Source organism: Hordeum vulgare, chromosome 3H, assembly GCF_904849725.1.
Source record: "Hordeum vulgare subsp. vulgare chromosome 3H, MorexV3_pseudomolecules_assembly, whole genome shotgun sequence".
NCBI classification, from domain to species: Eukaryota; Viridiplantae; Streptophyta; class Magnoliopsida; order Poales; family Poaceae; genus Hordeum; species Hordeum vulgare.
The window spans coordinates 261,181,042-261,198,808 of NC_058520.1; the positions used below are offsets into that span (position 1 = coordinate 261,181,042).

Sequence of the window (17,767 nt, forward strand, 5' to 3'; positions counted from 1 at the left end):
GTTCGGGAGACAGGCAGACATGACCGAGACACCTCTCTGGCCAATAACCATAAGCGGGGTCTGGATACCCATGGTGGCTGCCACTTGCTCCACGATGATCTCATCGGATGAACCACGATAACAAGGATTCAATCAATCCCGTATACGATTCCCTTTGTCTGTCGGTATAGAACTTGCCCGAGATTCGATCGTCGGTATACCTATACCTTGTTCAATCTCGTTACCGGTAAGTCTCTTTACTCGTTCCGTAGCACGTCATCGTGTGACTAACTCCTTAGTCACATTGAGCTCATGATGATGTTCTACCGAGTGGGCCCAGAGATACCTCTCCGTCACACGGAGTGACAAATCCCGATCTCGATTTGTACCAACCCAACAGACACTTTCGGAGGTACCCGTAGTGCACCTTTATAGTCACCCAGTTACGTTGTGACGTTTGATACACCCAAAGCACTCCTACGGTATCCGGGAGTTGCACAATCTCACAGTCGAAGGAAAAGATACTTGACATTAGAAAAGCTTTAGCATACGAACAATACGATCTAGTGCTATGCTTAGGATTGGGTCTTGTCCATCACATCATTCTCCCAATGATGTGATGCCGTTATCAATGACATCTAATGCCCATGATCAGGAAACCATGATCATCTATTGACTAACGAGCTAGCCAACTAGAGGCTTGCTAGGGACACATTGTGATCTATTTATTCACACATGTATTACTGTTTCCTGTTAATACAATTATAGCATGAACAATAGATGATTATCATGAACAAGGAAATATGATAATAACCATTTTATTATTGCCTCTAGGGTATATTTCCAACAGTCTCCCACTTGTACTAGAGTCAATAATCTAGTTACATTGTGATGTATCGAACACCCATAGCATTATGGTGTTGATCATGTTTTGCTCGTGGAAGAGGTTTAGTCAACGGGTCTGCAATATTCAGATCCGTGTGTACTTTACAAATATCTATCACTCCACTCTGGACATGGTCCTGGATGGAGTTGTAGCGGCGCTTGATGTGCTTCGTCTTCTGGTGAAACCTGGGCTCCTTGGCTATGGCAATGGCTCCAGTGTTATCACAGAAGAGTGTCATAGGACCCGACATGCTTGGAACCACTCCAAGGTCGGTGATGAGCTCCTTCATCCAAATTCCTTCATGAGCCGCTTCTGAAGCAGCTATGTATGCCGCTTCACATGTAGATGCCGCCACGACTTCTTGCTTGCTGCTGCACCAGCTCACTGCCCCACCATTCAACACATATACGTATCCGGTCTGTGACTTAGAGTCATCCGGATCTGTGTCGAAGCTAGCGTCGACGTAACCCTTTACGACGAGCTCTTCGTCACCTCCATAAACGAGAAACATTTCCTTAGTCCTTTTCAGGTACTTAAGGATATTCTTGACCGTTGTCCAGTGTTCCGTACCGGGATCACTTTGGTACCTCCGTACCAAACTTATGGCAAGGTTTATATCATGTCTGGTACACAGCATGGCATACATTAGAGAGCCCACGGCTGAAGCGTAGGGGACAGAACTCATCTTCTCTCTATCTGCTGTCGCGGTCGGCGACTGAGTCTTACTCAATCTCATACCTTGCAAAACTGGCAAGAACCCTTTCTTTGAGTTTTCCATATTGAACTTCTTCAATATCTTGTCAAGGTATGTACTTTGCGAAAGACCTATGAGGCGTCTCGATCTATCTCTATAGATCTTGATGCCTAATATGTATGCAGCTTCTCCAAGGTCCTTCATTGAAAAATTCTTGTTCAAATAGGCCTTTATGCTCTCCAACATCTCTATATTATTCCCCATCAATAATATGTCATCCACATACAGTATGAGGAAAGTTACAGAGCTCCCACTCACTTTCTTGTACAGACAGGCTTCTCCGTAAACCTCTATGAACCCAAACGCTTTAATCACTTCATTAAAGCGAATGTTCCAACTCCGAGATGCTTGCACCAGCCCATAGATGGAGCGCTGGAGCTTGCACACTTTGTTAGCACCCTTAGGGTCGACAAAACCTTCTGGTTGCATCATATACAACTCTTCCTTAAGGTTCCCATTAAGGAACGCTGTTTTGACGTCCATTTGCCAAATTTCATAATCATAAAAGGCGGCAATTGCTAACATGATTCGAACTGATTTCAGCTTCGCTACGGGAGAGAAAGTCTCTTCGTAGTCAACTCCTTGAATTTGTCGAAAACCCTTTGTGACAAGTCGAGCTTTGTAAACGCTTACATTACCGTTTGCATCAGTCTTCTTCTTGAAGATCCATTTATTTTCTATGGCTCGCCGGTCATCGGGCAAGTCCACCAAAGTCCATACTTTGTTCTCATACATGGATCCTATCTCGGATTTCATGGCCTCAAGCCATTTGTTGGAATCCGGGCCCGCCATTGCTTCTTCATAGTTCAAAGGTTCACCGTTGTCTAACAACATGATTTCCATCACAGGGTTGTCGTACCACTCTGGTGCGGAGCGTGCCCTTGTGGACCTTCGCGGTTCAGCAGTAACTTGATCCGAAGCTTCATGATCATCATCATTCACTTGCTCTTCAGCCGGTGTAGGCGCCACAGGAACAACTTCCCGCGCTGCGCTACTTTCTTGTTCGAGAGGGGGTGTAATTACCTCATCAAGTTCTACCTTCCTCCCACTTACTTCTTTCGAGAGAAACTCTTTCTCTAGAAAGGATCCGTTCTTGGCAACAAAGGTTTTACCTTCGGATCTAAGATAGAAGGTATACCCAATAGTTTCCTTAGGGTATCCTATGAATACGCATTTCTCCGCTTTGGGTTCGAGCTTTTCTGGTTGAAGTTTCTTCACATAAGCATCGCAGCCCCAAACTTTAAGAAACGACAACTTAGGTTTCTTGCCAAACCACAGTTCATACGGTGTCGTCTCAACGGATTTAGAAGGTGCCCTATTTAAAGTGAATGCTGCAGTTTCTAATGCGTATCCCCAAAATGATAGCGGTAAGTCGGTGAGAGACATCATAGATCGTACCATATCTAATAAAGTGCGATTACGACGTTCAGACACTCTGTTGCGCTGCGGTGTGCCAGGCGGTATGTATTATTTCCAATAAGTCGGTTGCTCTCTCCATTATTCCTAAGAATGGAGTCTTAGTGATCTTGCCCATGAGGCACGGTTCGCAAGTGTCAAATGATTCAAAGTCAAGAGACTCTAATAGTCTATCAGTATGGAGCTTCTTCATGCGCTTAACGTCGATATGACCAAGGCGGCAGTGCCACAAGTATGTGGGACTATCATTATCAACTTTGCATCTTTTGGTACTCACACTATGAATATGTGTAACATCACGATCGAGATTCATCAAGAATAAACCATTCACCAGCGGAGCATGACCATAAAACATATCACTCATATAAATAGAACAACCATTATTCTCTGACTTGAATGAGTAGCCCTCTCGCATTAAGCAAGACCCTGATACAGTGTTCATGCTTAAAGCTGGTACTAAATAACAATTATTAAGGTTTAAAACTAATCCCGATGGTAGATGTAGAGGTAGCGTGCCGACGGCGATCACATCGACGTTTGAACCATTCCCGACGCGCATCGTCACCTCGTCCTTGGCCAGTCTCCGCTTATTCCGCAGTTCCTGCTTTGAGTTGCAAATGTGAGCAACAGCACCGGTATCAAATACCCAGGAGCTACTACGAGCGCTGGTAAGGTACACATCAATAACATGTATATCACATATACCTTTAACGTTGCCAACCTTCTTGTCCGCTAAGTAGTTGGGGCAGTTCCGCTTCAAGTGACCCTTTCCCTTGCAATAGAAGCACTCAGTCTCAGGCTTGGGTCCGTTCTTTTTCTTCTTCCCGGCATCTGGCTTACCGGGTGTGGCCACAGCTTTGCCATCTTTCTTGAAGTTCTTCTTACCCTTGCCTTTCTTGAAACTAGTGGTCTTGTTGACCATCAACACTTGATGCTCTTTCTTGATTTCTACTTCTGCAGACTTGAGCATCGAGTACAACTCGGGAATGGTCTTCTACATCCCTTGCATGTTGTAGTTAAGCACAAAGCCTTTGTAGCTTGGTGGGAGAGACTGGAGGATTCTGTCAATTATAGCATCATCCGGAAGTTCGACTCCAAGTGAAGTCAGACGACCGTGTAACCCAGACATTTTGAGTATGTGCTCACTGACAGAACTGTTCTCCTCCATCTTACAGCTGAAGAACTTGTCGGAGACTTCATATCTCTCGACACGGGCATGAGCTTGAAAAACTAGCTTCAACTCCTGGAACATCTCATATGCCCCGTGTTGCTCAAAACGCCTTTGGAGCCCCGTTTCTAAACTGTATAACATGCCACACCTGACCAGAGAGTAGTCATCACTCCATGTTTGCCAGACGTTCAGAATGTCCTGGGCTGCTGCAGGAGCGGGAGGGTCACCTAGTGGCGCATCAAGGACATAAGCCTTTTTAGCTGCTTCAAGGATGAGCTTCAAGTTGTGAACCCAGTCCGCATAGTTGCTACCATCATCTTTCAGCTTGTTTTTCTCTAGGAATGCGTTGAAATTGAGGTTGACGTTGGACATCTACAATATTTATAAAGACAACTTTTAGACAAAGTTCATGACAATTAAGTTCATTTAATCAAATTAAGTATGAACTCCCACTTAAATCGACATCCCTCTAGTCATCTAAGTGATACATGATCCATGTTGACTAACCCGTGTCCGATCATCACGTGAGACGGACTAGTCACCATGGTGAGCAACTTCATGCTGATCGTATTCAACCATACGACTCATGTTCGACCTTTCGGTCTCTTGTATTCGAGGTCATGTCTGTACATGCTAAGCTCGTCAAGTCAACCTAGGTGTTTCGCGTGTGTAAATCTGGCTTACACCCGTTGTATGCGAACGTTAGAATCTATCACACCCGATCATCACGTGGTGCTTCGAGACAACGAACCTTCGCAACGGTGCACACTTAGGGGAATACGTTCTCGAAATTTTAAGAGGGATCATCTTATTATGCTACCGTCGTTCTAAGCAATAAGATGTAAAACATGATAAACATCACAATGCAATCATATAGTGACATGATATGGCCATTATCATCTTTGCTCTTTCGATCTCCATCTTCAGGCATCACATGATCATCATCGTCACCGGCGTGACACCATGATCTCCATCATCGTGTCTCCGTGAAGTCGTCACGCCAACTACTACTATCACTACTACTATAGCTAACCGTTAGCAATGAAGTAAAAGTAGTAAGCACATGGCGTTGCATCTCATACAATAAATTAAGACAACTCCTATGGCTCCTGCCGGTTGTCATACTCATCGACATGCAAGTCGTGAAACCTATTACAATAACATGATCATCTCATACATCATACATGCAACATCACAACTTTGGCCATATCACATCACATGTCAAACCCTGCAAAGACAAGTTAGACGTCCTCTAATTGTTGTTGCAAGTTTTACGTGGCTGATTTGGGTTTCTAGCAAGAACGCCTTCTTACCTACGTGACAGCCACAACGATGATATGCCAAAGCTATTTACCCTTCATAAGGACCCTTTTCATAAAATCCAATCCGACTAGAGTAGGAGAGACAGACACCCGCTAGCCACCTTTATGCACGGTGTGCATGTCTGTCGGTGGAACCAGTCTCACGTAAGTGTACGTGTAAAGTCGGTCCAGGCCGCTTCATCCCACAATACCGCCGGAAAAGAATAAGACTAGTAGCGGCAAGCAAATTGACAAATCATCGCCCACAACTTTTGTGTTCTACTCGTGCATAGAATCTACGCATAGAAAACCTGGCTCGGATGCCACTGTTGGGTAACGTAGCATAAATTCAAAATTTTCCTACGCATATTCAGATCTTCCTATGGAGAGACCAGCAACAAGAGAGGGGTAAGAGCATCTTCATACCTTTGAAGATCGCTAAGCGGAAGCGTTGCTAGAACGCGGTTGATGGAGTCGTACTCGCAGCGATTCCGATCTAGTGCCGAACAACGGCACCTCCGCGTTCAACACACGTGCAGCCCGGTGACGTCTCCCGCACCTTGATCCAGCAAGGAGGAGGGAGAGGTTGGGGAAGAACTCCAGCAACACGATGGTGTGGTGTCGATGGAGAGACAAGGTCTCCCGGCAGGGCTTCGCCAAGCACCGGCGGAGAGGAGGAGGAAGAAGAGCAGGGCTGCGCCGAGAGAGAGGGAAAACCCGTGTGTCTCAATGGCCAAAAGTGCCCGATATATATAGGGGGAGGGGAGAGGGGGTGCCACCCCTAGGGTTCCCACCCTAGGGGGTGCGGCAGCCCCCCCATATGGGAGGTGCGGCGGTCAGAAGGGGGAGGAGGGGTGGCGCACCATCTGGTGGGCCTTAGGCCCACCTGGCCTAGGGTTTGCCCCCCCCCCTTTTCTCTCCCTTGCGCTATGGGCTGAGTGAGGAGGCGCACTAGCCCACCAAGGGGCTGGTTGCCACCCCCAATTGGCCCACCTTATCTCTCGGGGTCGTTGCCCCCCTTCGGTGGTCCCCCGGGGCCACCTCCGGTGGTCCCGGTGGTTCCGGTACGTTACCGGTGATGCCCGAAACACTTCCGGTAACCGCAACCATCCGTCCTATATATCAATCTTGACCTCCGGACCATTCCGGAGCTCCTCGTGACGTCTGGGATCTCATCCGGGACTCCGAACAACTTTCGGTAACCTCGTATAACAATTCCCTATAACCCTAGCGTCATCGAACCTTAAGTGTGTAGACCCTACGGGTTCGGGAGACACGCAGACATGACCGAGACACCTCTCTGGCCAATAACCATCAGCGGGGTCTGGATACCCATGGTGGCTCCCACTTGCTCCACGATGATCTCATCGGATGAACCACGATGTCAAGGATTCAATCAATCCCGTATACGATTCCCTTTGTTTGTCGGTATAGAACTTGCCCGAGATTTGATCGTCGGTATACCTATACCTTGTTCAATCTCGTTACCGGTAAGTCTCTTTACTCGTTCCGTAGCACGTCATCGTGTGACTAACTCCTTAGTAACATTGAGCTCATGATGATGTTCTACCGAGTGGGCCCAGAGATACCTCTCCGTCACACGGAGTGACAAATCCCGATCTCGATTCGTACCAACCCAACAGACACTTTCGGAGGTACCCGTAGTGCACCTTTATAGTCACCCAGTTACGTTGTGACGTTTGATACACCCAAAGCACTCCTACGGTATCCGGGAGTTGCACAATCTCACGGTCGAAGGAAAAGATACTTGACATTAGAAAAGCTTTAGCATACGAACAATACGATCTAGTGCTATGCTTAGGATTGGGTCTTGTCCATCACATCATTCTCCCAATGATGTGATCCCGTTATCAATGACATCTAATGCCCATGATCAGGAAACCATGATCATCTATTGACTAAGGAGCTAGCCAACTAGAGGCTTGAGGGACACATTGTGATCTATTTATTCACACATGTATTACTGTTTCCTGTTAATACAATTATAGCATGAACAATAGACGATTATCATGAACAAGGAAATATGATAATAACCATTTTATTATTGCCTCTAGGGCATATTTCCAACAGACAGGCTCCTGATTCTCGGGCGTGATGGTTGTTGCGATAAGGCTGGCAACGTTCATCGCTAACTCCGCCATGGTTTGCGCTGGAGGTTTGGATGTTTCACCGGTCTCGTTGTTGCCAGTTCGATTTTGCTAAGGCTGCGCTGACCCTGCCATGTAGATGGCAATTTGCCGACAAGTCCTCTCGAAGACTTCGGGGTCCATTGCCAATGACAGCCCTCCGAGTTGTCCTTCCTGAAGAGGGCGGATTGAATGTGTCTCACCCATGGACGACTCGCCGTCGGAATTGGCCGGGGTGAACTCCTGGACCGCCACTTCGTCCTGTACGTCGTTTCCCTGCGTAAAACCGACGAAGGTGTGGTTGCTCCTGTCCCACCGTGTGATGGGTGGGACATACCTGGCCGGCTCGACGATGTCGGTGGTGGTGTACGGCTCAGGTACGGGCGTCCCAATCATGTCGATGAAGATGTTGATTTTGCTGAAGGGGACTCAGTAGCCAGATTCGACCAAATCGGCTTCCGGGTCCCACAGCAAGTTGTCTATGTAGTACCTCCCGCGGCGGCTCTTCATCATGATGTTGACCGCATAGCTTTCTAACCCCGGTAGGGCTGCCTTCGAGAACTCAACTCCACCGTGCGCAAGCCCCACGGTGGGCACCAACTGTCGTGGTTTTGTCACGACAGATGTCCTCGTGAAAGGACTTAAAGATGGATCCATTGCACCTTGGTGGCGACTCTAAGGGGGTGAGTGAAACCGAGACTCAGATTTACCCAGGTTCGGCCCCTCGTGAGGAGGTAAAAGCCTACGTCCTTCTTTGTGTGGATTAATGGTGGTTTCGATTACAAGGAGGCGTAACTCGCATTACCTAGCTCTTGATTCTCTCTAACCCGCCTAACCTTACCCCGGGACTCGCCATTATATACAGGTCGAGGCCCTAGGGTTTACAAAGTCCTGCCATGCTACTCCTCGTGGATTTCCTTATCTCTAAGTCACCGTGCTCTCCACCATTGGGAACTCCCTTGGTAATCTGTCAACCGCATGAGCTCTTGAATCGCCATCCAGCTTTTGGGCCATGAGACACGCGTTGAATGGTAAGTCACCCCTTTCGATGACCCGGCCGGCCCACTAAGGGCGGGTTATCCGCAGGTAATATCCCCAACATCGGCCGATGCTGGATAATCATTCTACGAACTTTTAGAAGTCACTTAAGTAATATAGGAAAAAAAATTTGCCCTTCTTCAAGAGTTGAGTCATGGGTCGGGCGATGCTGGAAAATATTTTTCCCTATGAAATACCATTTCTGGCCTCAAAAAAGACACTTAAGTAATATAGGAAAATAACTTTGAAAATAATTATTTTATGGTTTTGAGAAGTTATTTTAATAATAGAAACAAGAGAAAACCTTTGGGGCCAAATATTTTCCTAAATTTAGGGACATGGAAAACAAATCCCAATCGAGGGGTTTGGGAAGTTAAAAATAAGAAAAAGGGGTTCTGTTGGATTAATATTTAAAAAGATTGGTTTCTTGGGCTATACCCATGGCATGATCATTGGGGCACGGGTTCAGAGTCAAAGGTGTAAGTCCTTAGAGAACGGGTCCCCTAGTACCCTGACTTGTGCACACACGACGACAGCCTCCTCACGCAGCAACACTCTATCGGAAGACAGCTCAACCACAAGAAACAAGACCAAGCCCTCGGCAAGCCACCTTTCCGAGGGGAGAAGACCCAATGGCCATCGCGTCCGGCACGACTCCTCCACATATCCACCACTCCACCTTATCAGGATGATTGTCAACATCAACAAGGTGTTGAAAGGGTAGGAGGTTTGGTGGAGGCTTGTTTGAGGGCCCTCACGGGAGCCAGGGGCGTGCATCAGCTTTAATGACACCCATCCCGTAGTGTGGCAAGAGAATAAAAGGTAGTTGGGCGAACGGCAGAGAAGGAGAGCCAACCCTTGCCAAAAGATGTCATCGGTGTGACACCTCACGGTGCATTTAATGTGCTTGTCCTATTACATTAGGGTTAGGTACGCACAACTGTACCTCCTGTCAGCAGTTTTGGCATCTATAGTAGCCACTGTTTATTCCAACAAAGACCACTTTAGCCATTGTGATAGCCCCTTGCAATATAAAAGGAGGTCCATGGCTACCCTTAGAAAGCTCGATTCTTTGTCCATTTGCACGTGTAGATGCACTCCTCGATCATCCTTGTGGGGTTGCCGTACTCCTGTACTTGGGCACGCACACTTAATCCCAGTAAATAGGACATAGGGTTTTAGGCTTTTAAGCGACCCGAACCTGTCTAAAACCCTCCGAGTGCGTATGTGGTTGATGATGCTCTTTGTGCATGTGTGATCCCGCATGAATCTCAATGGACCACATTCATCCCATAGATTGTCGTTCGCACCGAGACAACATCGAAGACTTTGCAATAACTCATATTGGATTTCTTTTCGGTGAGGAGTTCATATGATGTCTTATTGAGGAATTTGTGAAGATATACCTTACTGATGATGTGGCACAAAGTTTCAATTGCCTCAGGCCAGGAGTGATGAGGTGTCTTGTATTCATCAAGCATGGTGCAAGCCATCTCAACAAGAGTCATGTTTATTGTGCTTCACGACCTCATTCTGTTGAGGAGTGTATGGGGCAGATAGCTTGTGAGTGATCCCAATTTCATCAAGACCAGTGTTCTTGTACTCGCTCGCGTTGTCACTCCTGATGTGTTTGATCTTGATGCTGAAATTCATCGAGGACCTTGAAGAAAATCGTCTGAAGACTTCTTGCACTTAAGTTTTCTACAAGAAAATATGCACCCAAGTGTAACGAGATAAGTTGTCAACTATGATGAAGCTATATATAAAGATGTCGCATTGGTTAGTGTGGCATAATGAGTAGGCCAAAGAGGTCCATGTGGTAGGTATGATAGTCTCAATGTTGCATAGCTCTTCTCGTCCTAAATCCAACAAGCTTCAGTTTGCTTAATTCGGATCTCGTATGCGGAAGTTGTGGCAGTTCACGACATGTTTTCTCTCTTAGGCAGAAGTACCGCTAGGGCACAGTGGTAGTTCCTCTTTGGCGGTACTGCCGCCTTCCCCTGTCGGCCTCTCTTCCTCTTATATTTTTCTTCTAGCATATTCGGGGTCTTTTCGATTTTGAGCGGTACTACCTCTTGGTGGGAGCGGTAGTACCGCTCCAGGGGTAGTACCGCTGGGGCAAACGGTAGTACCGCTCCGGGGTCACTACCGCCCCGAAATCTTTGCGTTTTGCACGTTTTTCCTTGAAACTACCGTTCCAGCGGAAGTACCGCTCGCCTAAGTGGTATTCCCGCTTGTGCACTGACTAAGTGCCTAATGACTCGATTTGGGGAGGCCTATAAATGGGGGTCTTCTTCCCCAATGGTTTTCTGTCTGTCAAGCTCGTCCCACCCCCCATTGTTGACCTTCTTAGATCTAGCTAACTCTCAATCCCTATAATGATTCTTGGTAGTTCTTGAGGGAAAAAAGAGAGGACATCTAGAATCACATCTCCACCAATCACTTTCTCTTCTATTTGAGGGGAACCCATTGGATCCTGATCTTGGAGTTCTTTGTAAGTTCCTTGTTCTTCCTCTCATATTCCTCCATAGCTTTTGTTGTTGTGGAGGGATTTGAGTGTGAGGGACTTGACCTCTTGGCCTTCTTTGTATGGACGGAGGCGGTGGCGGACAACGCTCGCTTGGGTGCCATTAAAAGGTCGGAGGTGGATGGCGACAAAGATGGTGGCCCAGCTTGGGTGCTATGCATGACTCGAGGAGAAAAACTAAGAGAGCGGCAGAAGAATCAATGACTAGGGATGATCAGTTAACCTGTGGATTCCCATTTTTATAAAGGAGGAATTTGAAGAGGCCACCTCTCCCCGCCCGACGCAACAACACCTTCCCGAGATGCTACCTCAAACGTCGTTTTGCTCCACCACTCCCATGACCCACATACAACTCGCATCATGGGAAAGACACTGAAAAACCATCATCACAACCACACAAAAATTGGCGACGTATCTGTGCACTACTTTTGGGCCTAGCCCAACAAGCTTCTTGGACTCCAATGTGGCTCATGCCCGGGGGCTACTGTCGTTGTACTAGAGAACGGGAGCCCTAGTACCCTGACTCGTGCACACACTATGGCAGCCTCCTCGCCCGGCAGCACTCTATCGGGAGACAACCACAGCAAACAAGACCAAGACCTCGGCAAACCACCTTCCCGAGGGGAGAAGACCCAATGGACATCGTATCAGGCATGATTCCAGCACATCTCATCCACTCCACCTCATTAGTATGATTGTCAACATAAGCGAGGTGTTAAAAGGGTAAGCATTTAGGTGGAGGCTTGTCAGAGGCCCATCACAGCAGTCAGGGGCATGCAGCAGCTTTAATGACACCCATCCCACAGCGTGGCAAGAGAATAAAAGGTAGCTGGGCGAATGGCACTGAAGGAGAGGCAATCCTTGCTGGAAGATGTCATCAGCGTGACACCTCACGTGCATTTAATGTGCTTGTCCTATTCCATTAGGGTTAGGTACGGACAACTATACCTCATGTCAGCACTTTTGGCATCTATAGTAGCCACGGTTTACGCTAACAAAAGACCATTTTAGCCACTTTGGTATCCCCTTGCACTAAAAAAGGAGGTCCATGGCTACCCTTAGAAAGGTCGACTCTTTGTCCAGTTGCATGTGTGGATGCGCTCCCTGGGCATCCTTGTGGGGTTGTCGTGCTCCTGTACTTGGACACACACACATAATCCCAGAAAATAGGACATAGGGTTTTAGGCTTTTGATCAAGCCGAACCTGTCTAAAACCCTCCGAGTGCGTATGCGGTTGATGATGCTCTTTGTGCATGTGTGACCTCGCATGAACCTCAAGGGACCACATTTATCCCATAGATTGTCGTTCGCACCCAGACATGATCTACTTGCCAAACAAGAATTCCATGGATCAAAATCAACAAAATCTCACAAGAACCAACAAATCACAAAAACAAATTGGTATGGATATTTTTGGTGGGGATTTTTGAATTGGGACGAAAACACACAAAATTAAGGCTAAAAAACGAAGGGGGGGCTCCAAATTCATGAGAAACGTGGCTCTTGATACCAATATGATATGGGCATGCTCGTGGGAGTCGATCTTTCATGAATTGGGGGGTATTCCTCAAGAACTCGAAGAACATGGGGAAGAACTAGGGGAAATGACAAGGGAAACATTCAAGAACAAGGCCAATCACACATCCACTATACTCACCACACACAAGATCCACAAGGGTACATGAACAACAAAGGAAAGTAAGGTACATGGTAGAGTTCATCCCAAATCCCATGGGGCAGATGGGGCCTTGAATCCACTAGGGGATCTTCCCTCGAAAGGGGCCTTGGCATCCCCTACATGGTCTTCTCACATGGAGGCATCTCCATGGGAGGAGGTAGTAGATGGAGCTATGCTCAACAAATGATATGCATAAGCTTAGCTAACCCTAAAACAGAGGTGGGAGACAGTTATTTATAGTCTAGGGTGAGACACGAGGGAGAGAATGGTACATGGGCCTTGGGCCCGAGTGGTGGTACGTGCAGGACGGAAGTTCCAGGACGACCGGAAGTTCCGGGGAAGGTCCACGCATTGTCCAGGTTTTCCCGAGTGTTGGCATGCTCAGGGTGCGCTGAGGCTGGAAGTTCTGGGCTGACCGGAAGTTCCGGGCGCCGGAGGTTCCGCGCGGGGTCCAGGCTAACCCGAGAGTTGGCGCGCGTCGGTGCTTCTTTTGTCGCCAGAGGCCGGAAGGACCGGGCAGGCCGGAAGTTCTGGGGTCCGGAGGTTCGGGGTAGGCCGGAAGGTCTGGGCGTCCCAGAAGCTGATATTCCTTCTTTTTCCTTCTCTTCTAGGCTTCCCTCGGAATGGTGTAGTCGTACGCAGGTGCTTGCACTCCTCCTCGTCATCCGTGAAGCTCTGGCAATACCTATGCATGCACATGAGAGGAGTCTCAAGTAGTATACCATCCTCGAAGGGCACAAGCTGACACATGTAAAGGAGAAGATTCACCTTTATATGTATGAAGTAGATGTAGCACGTGTCACTTGGCAAAGGGGCGCTTGCCATGGTGATGTTCGTGGGATGCTCCGTATCATTATCCCTATTGGATTACTTTAAATACATAAAATATCTACCTGCATTTTCAGTCCAGAAATGTTTTTCACCAAAAGTTGCACTAACAAGTTTTCTGTTTTGCCAATCTAACCACACCATCACCTTTAGTGTCCAAAGAGACCCCTCTCTGGAAACTTTGGGTGCCACCAAAGTCTTTTAGATAACATTGGCATTTCATCAAACACCTAGAGAGCACGGGAAGTTTTGACATGGTTCAAAAATTACTTTGGGAACTTTATTCACTGGCCTAACCAGCTTGTGTAGCCGCCTTGCCTTAGCCATTAACCTAGACCTGGGAGGTTTCATGTGCATCACAGCACACTAGCTGCGCCTGGCATTTTGTCCAGCCCTTGGTGAGCATGCCCGGTGTGCGAGCAAGTGTGCACATTGCCCGTAGCTGCGCCGAGCCGCCTCATCCACCAACCGCGTATCCCCTGGCCCCTCATCCCTCGTAGAGCCGCACCCATCGCGGCACAACCCAACTGACCTTCCCACCAGCTCTACAGCGTCCTGCCAACCCCCAGCCGCCAAGCGCAAGCCACCTCCGCCGCTTGCTGAGCTTCGGTGCCGCCCGAGCCACCTGGCACTCCCTGAGCACTTCATCTCGACGTGCTCATCCGCAGCCATGTCGGTAACCCCGACACGCCCCGTCAGCTAGCCCCACCTCCCCTGTTCGACAAAAATGTCCACCGTCGTCGTGCTTATCCTCGGTCTTCCGATGAACCGACCTTGGCCGCCTATATATAGCCCCTTACCAGCTCACCCCGTCACCTACGCCATCCTAGTAGTGCCCCTGCCGAAGCAATTGAGCTCTCGTGCCCATTTCTATGGCCGTCAACCGCCATTGCCATGACCAAGATCTAGTTAAATTCAATCTAGCCACTTCCATTCATCGAAAGCCCCTCCAACGTTACTCTCCCACAGCATCCTCTACACCTCCCTCCCTCACCAATTTCATCCAACGCCGAACCATGGGCGGAGTCCCCTCGTCCATCGAAGCTTCTCTGCCATCGTAGAAGCCTTGATTCACCTCGAGCTCTCTGGCATTGGCCTACCTCTTCATCAGGTGAGGAATGCTTCTGTGATTATGGTGCAACGTAGGACATCGAGAATGAAGCCCCATAGCTCCCACAATCATCGCTGAAGCCCGCTCCTTCTCTCTGCTCGTGCGCGCGAGGGGAAGAAGATGAACCCGACAGGTGGGTTCCACCTGTCGGTGAGCCAGCCCTTGCCCCGATGGTGTATACCCCTCCAGAGCATATTCTCTCAGAGGAAGCGTAGTTCTGTAAGTACGCCTTAGTGTCATAGTAGCGTATTCTTGCCAAACCATTATATTTTCTTTGTTTATTTCAAAATCAAAATTTTGACCCAACTTTGACTGCTTATAACTTTTAAAATACAACTCCAAATAAGTTTATTGTTTTTGTGTTATTCCTGAAATTACATCTAGTTTATTTTCATATTTATTTCCAGAAAATTCAAACAAAATTTATACACTGTTTCGGAAATGTGTGTTTATTCCGGTATTTTCGAAAATAGGAAAGATGTAGGGAGAATTCCTTAAAAAAATTGAAGTGCACGCAGCTCTTCTTCATACCCAAGGCAAGCATCTTGAACAATGATTTTTCATAAGTTGAGTGATTCCTTGCTGCGATAAATGAATGCATGTTTATGCATGAATGCATGTGACGGGCATTTATTTGCTGTTGAGCATAAAATTCACATGATGGTGGGTATTGTCTCATACCGTGTATGCCTATGCTGATCCGAACAACCTCGAAGGAAGGTTTGTCATGGGTGAAAGTGTGACCATGAAACTGATATCTCGTTCTGATGAGAGTGATCAGTGAGGGCATATCGGGGTATGATGGTGGTAACACTCTCGGATATCATTCGGAAATTTTGTGATGCTAACCATTGTAGGGAAACTTAAACCTCCTGAGTCAACCATAGATCAAGTATTGTACTAGTAACCCGCATACTTGATTTGTGCTACCACTTCTCCCTGCCACAGGTAGGGTACGGTTCAGTAAGTTGTCAACCCCTTTACTTGCACGCACCATACAGAGAGGCCATAGTGAAAGATACCATTGTTCACTGCTAGGCATGTCACTTGGTACGGGGGCATGGGTGTTCCGGTTGGACCGAGGGGGTAGCGCCCCTATCTGCGTGCAGTAAAAATATGTTGATCACATGCTAATCGCGGTTGTGGTCTCCCAATTAGAGCTTTGCCTCACGATTGCTTTGGGAGATTCCTGGCATCGTGAAGTTAAGCTGGTGCGTGCAGGTCAGGTGTGTTTTCTACTCAATGACCGTAAGCGGAATTAGCCAACATCTTAGGTTGAGTAAGGAAATCCATTACTCATGGGTAAAGAGTACACCCTCTGCAGAGTTAAATATCTATTCGAATAGTAGTGTCTGTAGGTAAGGTCTACTGTCTGGGATAGGTGAAGTGTCGGTGTGACTGTCGGTCTTCAGAGGAATTATTGAAACATGATGATGATCATGAACGGTGATGGATGATCATAGTTATTATGAATCTTATTGTGGCGTAACCATTTCTTGTATAAGAAATTTTGAGTGCCCTCTGAAGTTTCTACCTCCCGGATACTCGATGTTATTATTGTCCTTATAAGCCCTTTTGTAGCATCGCTTCAGACCCGACTGTGGCAACTGTTATTATTTCCATGTAAGCCCTTTATGTGGTGTCCCTCCAAACGCCCGACTGTGGCAACTGTTATTATTTCCTTATAAGCCCTTTATGTGGCATCGCTCCAGGCGCTCGACTGTGGTAATTGTTATTATTTCCATATAAGCCCTTTAGGTGGCGTCGCTCAGACGCCCGACTGTGGCTAGTATGTTTTTACTTACTCATTTTTATGATTATCTTATAAGCCCTTTATGCGACGTCGCTCTAGACACCCGACTATGGCACATCAGTTATTATTTCGTTGCACGCCCTTTTTGTAGTGTCACTCCAGACGCCCGACTGTGGCATTACTATAATTATACTGATATAAGTCCCTCTATGTGGCATTGTTTACACACCCGACTATTGCTTATATTGCATGTCATTTCAAGGTGTCGCTCCAGACGACCGATCAGCACATTTATATTTATTGTTACTTACTTCCCTTGATTGCTTATACATCATTGGTAGGAATGATTTATCTACATAATTGCATCAATAAATTAAATCTTATGGCATGTCAGTTGTTATTAAAATTTTAGTGCATCAATCTCACCTACTTTTACTTATCTGCTTTCATGATGTTTGCGAGTATATTCAAAGTACTCACTGGCTTGACCCTGGCTATTATCCTGGCCAGATTGCGTATTTGGAGAAGAGCATGATGATGACAACCCCATACCTAAGCATCAAGGATAGCAGCCTTGCAAGATAGGAGTAATCCAGCTCAGCTATTCCTGTGGGAATGGAGTCCAATGGATGCTCGAGATCCACGAGTAGCTTCCGCCATCAGCCACTCGACATTTTGTTATACCCCCATGGACCCACTTGGTCTTGTACCCTCAATCTTGTAATTTTCTTGGAATTTATGTATCAAGTGAGTGTCCACCAGCTAACAGTAATCCTAGGGTTGGTGAACACAAGGGCCACTTTCTAGGAATTTTTATCCAGGAAAACCGGTCCCGACACCTAGGCCACCCACACAACTTTTTACCTCTTTCACTCTTCAGTAAGATCCCATGAGATTTCTCCCAAGTTTGTTCCTACAAACTTACCTCCACTCAAAACCAACTCCACCCAACCACATATGGATCCAAACTTCACCAGAGACCCTTCCCATGCGTGCCTCACATGCTAGACATGTTTGGCCGCCCAAAAAGTCATCATGGGCAGGCTTATACATCTCCAACGTATCTACTTTTCTAATGCTTTTGCTCTTGTTTTCGACTCTAATTTGCATGATTAGAATGAAACTAAACCGGATTGGCGATGCTTTAAGCAGAACTACCATGGTGTTGTTTTTGTGCA

General features: G+C 47.1%; 1 long non-coding RNA gene across 1 annotated transcript; it reads left to right on the forward strand.

The window, feature by feature from the left end:
- Positions 1–14,842: 14,842 nt before the first annotated feature.
- On the forward strand, positions 14,843–17,355 carry LOC123443639. Its single transcript, XR_006630753.1, has 2 exons — positions 14,843–15,055; positions 15,310–17,355. It is a non-coding gene; the product is annotated as an uncharacterized LOC123443639 (long non-coding RNA).
- The last annotated feature ends 412 nt before the right edge of the window (positions 17,356–17,767 follow it).